Source organism: Neophocaena asiaeorientalis, unplaced genomic scaffold (assembly GCF_003031525.2).
Source record: "Neophocaena asiaeorientalis asiaeorientalis breed wild unplaced genomic scaffold, Neophocaena_asiaeorientalis_V1.1 scaffold723, whole genome shotgun sequence".
NCBI lineage: Eukaryota > Metazoa > Chordata > Mammalia > Artiodactyla > Phocoenidae > Neophocaena > Neophocaena asiaeorientalis.
This window is the reverse complement of record NW_020171826.1, coordinates 418,089-427,566: the sequence shown is the minus strand read 5'-3', so window position 1 is coordinate 427,566 and position 9,478 is coordinate 418,089.

Below are 9,478 nucleotides of genomic sequence, written 5' to 3'. Positions count from 1 at the left end.
AAAAAACAAACTGGTTCTGAAGAACCTAGGGGCAGGATAGGAATAAAGACCCAGACGTAGAGAATGGACTTGAAGATACGGGGAGGGGGAAGGGTAAGCTGGGAAGAAGTGAGAGAGTGGCATGTACTTATATATACTACCAAATGTAAAATAGATAGCTAGTGGAAAGCAGCCGCATAGTACAGGGAGATCAGCTCTGTGCTTAGTGACCACCTAGAGGGGTGGGATAGGGAGGCTGGTAGGGAGACGCAAGAGGGAGGGAATATGGGGATATATGTATATGTATAGTTGATTCACTTTGTGATACAGCAGAAACTGACACACCATTGTAAAGCAATTATACTCCAATAGAGATGTTAAAAAAATCTTTCAATATTTTCACCATCAAGTAGTTGGTAATTATTAGTGAATAACAAACCAGTGACCAACTTACAAGTGCCCAGAAAATATGACAACAACAAAGTGAAGGGACCAGATGGAAGTGGGAGTGTAAATGTGGAGATATGCATGTCTCTTCAATGTTCCACACCAGGCTTAGCTTGCTGTCGACCCTCAGTAAATGTTAAGCAAGAATAATAATAATAGGTACCATCTGGATGCCAAATTTAGAGTGGTAGAAACATACAGGCCAGACTTCCCTTACTGATTATTCCCAATGCGTACAGCACTTTTCTTAGCTCAGTTAATAGGGTAAATATTCTTTCAGTCACTCAGGCAAAAAGTCACCTTTATCTTTAACTCTCCCTGCTTCACCATCACTCACAAACCCTTTCAGAAATCTTCCTGTCTTCAGTCCCCTTCTCTTCTAAACCAGACATAGCATTGCTGTCATTGTTTCCATAAAAAATGCAAGTCTATATTACTAGCTCAGAAAACCTCTGATCATGTTCTGTTACCTAAGAGGATAAAATCATAATATTTTAACTTGGTATATAAGACTTTTTAACTTCCTCAACTCATGTTTCCAACATAATATCATGCTACGTCACTTGAAAATCTTCTCTTGCATTCTATTTGCCTCACATATGAGGCTAATATTTTTCAAAAGATACCAAAAAAGAACCCTCATGTATTTCTAAGTACTCACACTTTTCTCATATGGAATGATCTTCTTATCTCTACCTGTTTGATTTCGATCTGTTCTTCAAAGGTCAACTTAAAGTCATCTCTTGTGTGAGAACATCACTGTTCATCCCATGAGAATCTAAATTCTCTCTTTCATCTTCCTTTAATATATTGTTTGTGATCTTCATACCATATTATAGTCTGCTTTTTCTTAATAATTATAGCTAAAATTTATTAAACCCTTATTATGCATCATATATTCTTCTAAGTTCTTTTATTATTATAGTAATAATATTATATATTAACACACAATCTTCACAACAATCCTAGAAGAGCATTATTAACCATTTTACAGATGAGAGAATTAAGGTATAGAGCCATCAACTAATTTGAGCAGAGATAGTAAGTGACAGAGCTGAGATTTGAACCCAGAGTGCCTGCTCTCAACCGCTAGACTCGTGTTGAGCTACCTGTCTTGCTACTAGATTCTGAGCTACTTGAGAGCATATGATTCTCTTAACGCCACTTCATCAAGTTCTACCTTGATCCCATCCCCCATCTCACATAAATATCCAATTCCTCACAGCACCTAACAGAGCTTCTTATAGCTGGCAAATAATTATGCTGTGGAAAGGAAAAAGAAAAAAATGATTCAACTGGTATCAATTAAAGACGTTATTATCACTATTATTATTATTAAAATATTATTATCTCAGCAAAGAAAAATTAAAGCATCTCTCATTTATTCTACCCTTTACCCTCCAAGAATAGAGACTAAGTAGGCTCTGGAGTTATTTAGTTCTAGGCTATCTTCCCCGCTAGGAGTAATTAATGGTATTTTGTGTTTTATGTACTCCAACTGGAATTGGAGTTGCTCTGAAGACATTTGCAACATGCACAGGTTCTGGAAGGCTTAGGCCCTTGAGGGAATTAGGTCGAATTATTCACAAGGAAGCCCTATGGACTAGACAAGAGGAGAGTGCTATGGATTGAAGGTTTGTGATCCCACCAAAATTCATCTGTTGAAATCCTAACCTTCATTGTGATGGTATTAAGAGGTGGTGTCTTTGGGATGTAATTGGTCATTAGGATGGAGACCACATGAATGGGATTAGTGCTCTTATAAGAAGAGATAGAAGATTTTGCTCCCTCTCTCTCTGCTTTCTACCATATGAGGATACAGCCATCTGCAAATGAGAAAGCAGGATTTTACCAGACACTGGATCTGCCAGCACCTTGATCTTAGACTTCCCAGGCTCCAGAACCATAAGAAATAAGTGTTTGTTGTTTAAACTACCAAGTTTGTTGTAATATGTTATAGCTGCCAGAGCTGACTAAAACAGGGAGTAACCCTGGAAACTGGCTAGGCATGATCTCCCTAAAAACTGGATAGAAAACAGCCATTCAGGTTCCTTTAGAAGCTATGCTCAAACAATTTCAGCTCTAGGGGAATGTTAAGGATCTCTGTGTTCCAGGAACACTAAAACCATGAAACTCGTAGTTTACAACACACTGCCTGAAAAACCAAAGGAAACAATGATACTGATGAAAATAACCAGACTCTTAAGACTTCTCTAAATGTACCTATTTGTTAGGACCATGTAAGTGCCAAAGAAGGAAATCTGTCCTTTAAACATTGATAATCAACTTCTTGACAATCCTACTGAGCTGGGAGTATATAGGAAATTTTAATTTAATTTATAAAAATAAGGAAATGTTGTGGAACAGTTAATACCTATTAGAGTTTTTGAGTGAATTGATCAATCAAACCACAGTTTGGAAGCCACTTGTAAAATAAAGGTTTATTGAGAATAGACAATATTTTTGCTTTGCTTGATTTTGATAGATCATAAAATCCATTGGTAGAGAAATAACAGTGACAATAAACTTTTATGAAATTACATAATTAAATAAGAAATTATAAGAAAATGAATAGACTATCATTTTTCTTTCTTAAAAGAATCACACAAAAATGGAAGAATTTACAATTTATTTTGAAATATCCCTACTTGACTAAATCCTAATCTTGTCAATTCTTCCTACAGGAATAATGCCGGAGAAGTAAAAGCTGTATGTGAAAAGATGTCCATCACAGTATTATTTATAAAATAATAAAGTTAACCAAAATTATATAATTTATTTAAATTGGGCCACTATTTAGAGAGAAAGATAGCACTAAAAATGAACAGGCAGTCATTGATCTATAACAGTTATAAATTAGGACTACCTTTTGAAGACTGGAAACTATGGTTACATCAATAATGAATTTAGTTAAGTAAATTACAGTCCACTCATTTAAAATAATGGTTATGGAGACTATGCTTAAAATTCATGTTCAATTCAACTCAATAAATATGTATTACACAATGAGTATATAGCAGTGAACATGTTCCTTGTCCTTATGGAACTGAAATTTTATTGGCTTATGAAACTGTATGTATAGTGTGACTTTCCCATATAAATATTCTTAGCATATATATACTAATAATTAAAAAAATAAGAATTTGCGCCTGACTTTTAAGGTGATGAATAAAATTTGGGGTGTTTCTTTACCTTTTATTTGTGTTATTTCTACAATATTGTTTAGACAATACATTTAGAGATGATGAACTTGAATATTCAATCCATTGGTATTAAAAATTAGAGTTAATTGGTAAATATTTATTGAGCTCTACTAGGTAATAGGTATTGTGATAAATGTTTCACTTATATTTCTTCCTCTAATTCTTACAATAACTGCATGTGATGAGCTTGAGGTTTAGAGGAATTAAGCGATTTGTCAATGGTCAAACACATGATAACTAGCTAAATCCAGCATCAAAAGCTTGATTCTGAAATCTGGGTTCTTAAGCACTATTTCTCACCCACTGGAGAAGGCCTTGTTCCGTGGATGTTCCACACCTCACTTAATTTCCTATTGGTTTCAAGCTTAACATTAAGCACTCAAAATAACAGCCTTAAATCTGGCTGTGACCCAATGCAAGGTCTCCCAGGAGATTGCTGGCCTGGTATCAGAGATCCCAGATGGGAAAGCCATATAAGCCACTTTCCTAAGCTTACTTTGACAACCAGATGGAAACTGCAAGTGAACAAAACCAAACTGTACAGCTCAAATATGCAGGGTTGATTCAACTCAAGGTCTTTTATTTTAAGTTAAATTTTTTTTAAAGTTAAAATCATGAGATGGATAACTGTTTAATTAGAATTTTTTTAATGTTGTCTTTTGACTATAAAGTGTAGCCCTCTTAATCATAGTGAGGAATTGGAAAGATAATGCCTTTCTTCAATACATTTTACCCTTTTGATAAGCAACTTTCATGGTTTTTCCCTTAGGTCTTTGTGTTTTCCTCATGTTTTTTTTTCCTGCTTTCACTTAACCATATTTGATAGATCAGGTACTCATCATCTGATAAGAAGGCAAAAGGTTTCTTCCCTCTCAATAATGGGGTAGGGAATTTTCTGGTGGTCCATTGGTTAGAACTCGGCGTTTTCACTGCCAGGGACCCAGGTTTGATCCCTGGTCGGGGAACTAAGATCCCACAAGCTGCAGGGGAAAGCCAAAATAATAATAATAATAATGGGGTAAACCCAGATGCCATTGGAAATAAGATTATTTATAGTTTAACCTTAGTTGTAAAGCTTAGATTCTCCCTCATCCTGCTCTGCTGCTCAAACATTTCTAGGATAAGGTATTAATATCAGCACTTAGAAAATGTTCCCTCTTCCATAAATTCAAAGGACATACTTTTTACCATAAATATGTTCTAGGCTAAATTTTTTTTTTTTTTTTTTGCGGTACGCGGGTCTCTCACTGTTGTGGCCTCTCCCGTTGTGGAGCACAGGCTCCGGACGCGCAAGCTCAGCGGCCATGGCTCACGGGCCCAGCCACTCCGTGGCATGTGGGATCTTCCTGGACCGGGGCACGAACCTGTGTCCCCTGCATCGGCAGGCAGACTCTCAACCACTGCGCCACCAGGGAAGCCTTAAGCTAAATCTTTATTCCATCAGTCATCAAGCTGTGTAAGCTTGGACAATTTATGTAATCTCTCTGACTTTCAATATCAGTGAGTAAGGGAACTAAAGGTGAAGATGGTTTGGTAGATAGAAGTCAGCTTATAAATTTTGTCTATTAATATCTCAGATTTTATTCTGCAGTAGAAATATAATTTCTGTGGGAGGTTTTGTTTTTCTTCTATAAGCCTTGACATTAATGGCTGTGTGTATGTGATGTGTTGTGTCTGCGATGACTATATGAAGGTCTTTGTTTTCTACCATGAGTTTTCTGTGTCTGTGTCTATGGTCTATATTCTCTTTGGTGATTGCCCACTTTTTTGATACTGAATGATCTGCTTTAGCTCAAAAATGTCTCACTTTGCAGTTTAAATTTTATCAAATGAAAAATGCACCTCTGTTGAACAGAAATTTGAATATATAACATAAAATGAATTGAAAATCCCCCCTCTATCTCATGGGGCTCCACCCCAAAGTGCAGGATGTCTTCTAGTTTTAATGCAGTTCCATGTAATTACTTTATGTTAGAGATCATGTGTGAATGACTACTGAGTGTGGAAAACAAAAATTACCAAGTATAAAATGGAAGAGTTTATTAGTCATATTTTAAGAGAAGTCACCAAAGGCTACCTTTAAGAGACATTTTTCAAAATATGTAAAAGGCGTACGACTGTTTTTAAAACCTATTTAAGCAATCTTTCCTCCCCTGCACTCCATACTTTTACAGAAAAGGTTAGAAGCATCTTTCAATAAAAGCCACTTTATGCTGTAAAGCTATATATTAAAATAATTTGGGGGAAGGGACTTGGGCTAGGGGAAAAAATAAAGTTATAGAAAGACTAAATTAACAATAGTTACTGTAATTGAACATTAAGTATAGCTCACAAACATTTTATGGGGAAGATATAGAAACTTTTGTGTCAAGTCTTCCATTGAAATTATAATGTCTGATTCTTTTCTACCATTTAGGGAAAATTAATAACTTCTCTGGATTTTAATTGTTGAAGAGCAACCCTATTGGGGTCTCTGAGGAAGAAATTATGCCGAAGTTTCACAAAAGGGGAAGAAAGGGAAGAGACAATTATTTGGTCAGTGAGAGAGATACAGCTAGACCTGGAAGGAAAAGTTGGATTCTCTATGCGTAGAGTGTGGAAGTGTCAGAGGACTCAGGGGTGATGGCAACTTGCACTCTACCCCACATAGAGAATGGGCTGGATACCTGTGAGAGGGTCAGGCCAATGTATGTGCAGGATGGCTTTTCAGTACCACTCCTTGTGAGTAACAGTAGTTGTGCCATTGGGCATAGTCTTTGAGCAAAAAAGGGCAAAAGGCTAACATTCAAAAGCTACATCTTATAGCAGAGGGAGCAGAGCTAACCATGTGACCACAGTAGCAAAAAGACCCTGCATGTTCCCACTATCCTGACACCAAGTAAGCTTGATGAACACCATCATGAGTAACACAAGATACTCTGCTAGCATGGGTGATAGGGTCTCAGAGCTAGGTTTAAGTCAATCTGGGAAAAAATGCAAATGTGGTGTTTCTCGCACACAGGTTTTATAGAATAAATGCATAATGCTACATGTAAAATGAGCTATATCATCATAAGATTTTCCTACTGAAAATACCATGTGTCATCTATGAAAATGTTAAATCTCTGCCATCTGCAGATCTGTTTAAATATTTTTGAAAACAAGCTTCTTTGAAAGATTTACAAAGTAAAGGCTTTAAGTAGAAATCTTGTTTCCAAAGATGAGGTATTTTCAGTTTTGGATATTCAGCAAAATGTATGTGATGTCTTGTAAGGGAAAGATTGAAAAGAATATGGACATTAATTTAAATTCAACAGCTTTTTCAGGTGGATGTATGGATATCTTTGCTGCATGGCAAAGCATTTGCAGAACCTCCCACCCACTCAACTACCGGGATTAAATCCCATCATACTTCCAGTTAAACAAATTTTCAGACCACTTTTCTTCAAATCTTGACATCTTGCAGCTGTCAAGACAGTTTGGTACTAGACATCTAAATGGAAAAGATATGAATTCCAGGAATCCCTCAGCTAGTACTTTTGTATAATTCATCATGAATATTAATTATCTCTTTTCAGCTGAAAAGTGGTAGTAAAAAGATTAATGATTTTTTTTTGGACAAACTAAATGTCTCCTTGATTTTTTTTTTCTTTTTGGCAATAGTAAAGAGAGGTAAATATTTAAGTAGATGTATTTTGAGTGTGCTGCATGTGAACTTTCACCAAAATATTTTTTATACATTTTTATTGTATAGTTAGAAACAAACCCCACAACCAATATCTGTATTTTTGAGACCTATAAAAGATACCTCTTAATGTGCTACTTCAAAGCTTCTTGGCCTCATTTGTTTCCTGTTTTACTCTCTGCTATGAGTACCAGCTTTGTATGGGTTATGATAGCACTGTCCCTGGCACCTATGTCACATATCTCGTTTTCTGCTCCCTGTTAATTGGAAGGCTTGAGTAGCTAAGCACCCATGAAGCACAACTGAGAACTGTCCATCCTTGGGTGAAACATTGATAAATGGGAAACAGAAACTAGTGAGTAATTCTCCTTCCCCACCACCCCCAAGATTGGCTCTCCTGGGATGAAGTTTATGCATCTTACTGGTGGCTGGGATATCAGCAATCAACTGCATTTTGTAGCAGCCAAATCAATAGCATGTCATAGTAATTGGCTTTTTGTTTTTGTCTGCTTCACTCACCTCTTCCCTCACTCCTGCCACCTGGTATTATACTTCCCAGTAACATGGTTTCAGATAAGCCCTTTAGCTCAGGTTCTTCTTTCTGTGGAACTCAGACTGAAACAAGACTCTCTATATATTTCTCTGTCAGTTTTTAATTCAATTATTATATATTGTTAAAATACAAAATGTATTTAATCTTTTCTTAATTTTGAAAAGAATGCTATATATTTACTTTGAAAAATAAAAGATTATTTAATTAAAAGTAAATGTGTCATATTTTTTATTTTAAATTTATTCATATATAATCATGATGTGGGCTTCTATAAATAAGGATTCTGTTTTTAAAAAGTGTAATTTTTGAGTGAACTGATGAGGAAGATTATAATTTTTGTGACTGAATAAAAAAAATAAAAAAACAACTATAACAGAAAAAAAAGTGTGTAATTTTTTAAAGGATTCAATGCAAAAAAATGAACAGCAAAACCTAGGTAAAACATTACAAAATGGAAAATGAGCAGACAATTGATTACTGTATTAAACGTTATTGGTGATTCTAGTCCAAAATTTCAACATAGGAGGCTTCTGAGCTCACCTACTCCCATGGACACACCAAATCTACAGCTACACAAGGGGCAGTTCCCTCTGAAAAAAATCCAGAAGCTAGCTGAGTGACTTCTATACATTGAGCAACAAGAAAATACTCAAAATGAAATGGGAGGAAAGGCTGAGACACATTCTGGCCATCAACCTCAGTCTTACCACAGCAACATGTAATTGGGAGGGAATTCACAACTCACAGTATCTCTCTGAGGGGCAATTGGTTTGGACCCAACATCAAGTGCCCCAAGTTTTAAGAATTCCACCTGAAAGATAGAACCCCAAAACACCAATGGGGTTTGAGTCCACAATATCCACAAGATTACAGCAAATGAAGAAAGAGTTCTTAACAGGCTCAAGAGGACTTGCTATAGCTATCTCCAAATGCCTTTAGGTCAGCCTTCTAATTTAATTTCTAAGGGCTCTAATGGAAACAGTAGACAACATGTAAGAGCACATGGATAATGTAACCAGAGAGAATTTTCAAGAAAGCATCAAAAAGAAATTTCAGAGATCAAAAATGTTCTTTATTTAGAAATAAAGAAGGTATTTGATGGGCTCTGGACATGACAGTAGACTGGACATGGCTGAGGAAGGAATCTCTGAGCTAGAGAATGTAACAACAGAATCTTCAAAAACATAGAATTCCTTTATTCCTTTTTAATTTCCATGGAATCTGTAGTGATGTTCCTCTTTTCTTCCTAACATTAGTAACTGTATCTATCTCCTTTTTTTCTTAGCTTAGCTATAGGCTTATTCATTTTATCAATCTTTTCAAAGAATCAGCTTTTGATTTCATTGATTCTATTGACTGAGCATTTAATAGGATTCCACTTTCTTTCCTTTCTTAGCATATCAGTTATATCAATACTTTGTTTACTTTCTTTAGTGACTGCCCTTGAGTTTGCAATATACATTTACAGCAAATCTAAGTCCACTTTCAAATAATATTATATCACTTCATATGTAGTGCAAGTACATTATTATAACAAATAATTCTAATTCCTCCCTGCCATCCCCTGTAACATTGCTGTCATTCATTTCGGTTACACACAAGCTATAATCATTGAATACATTGTTGCTTTTA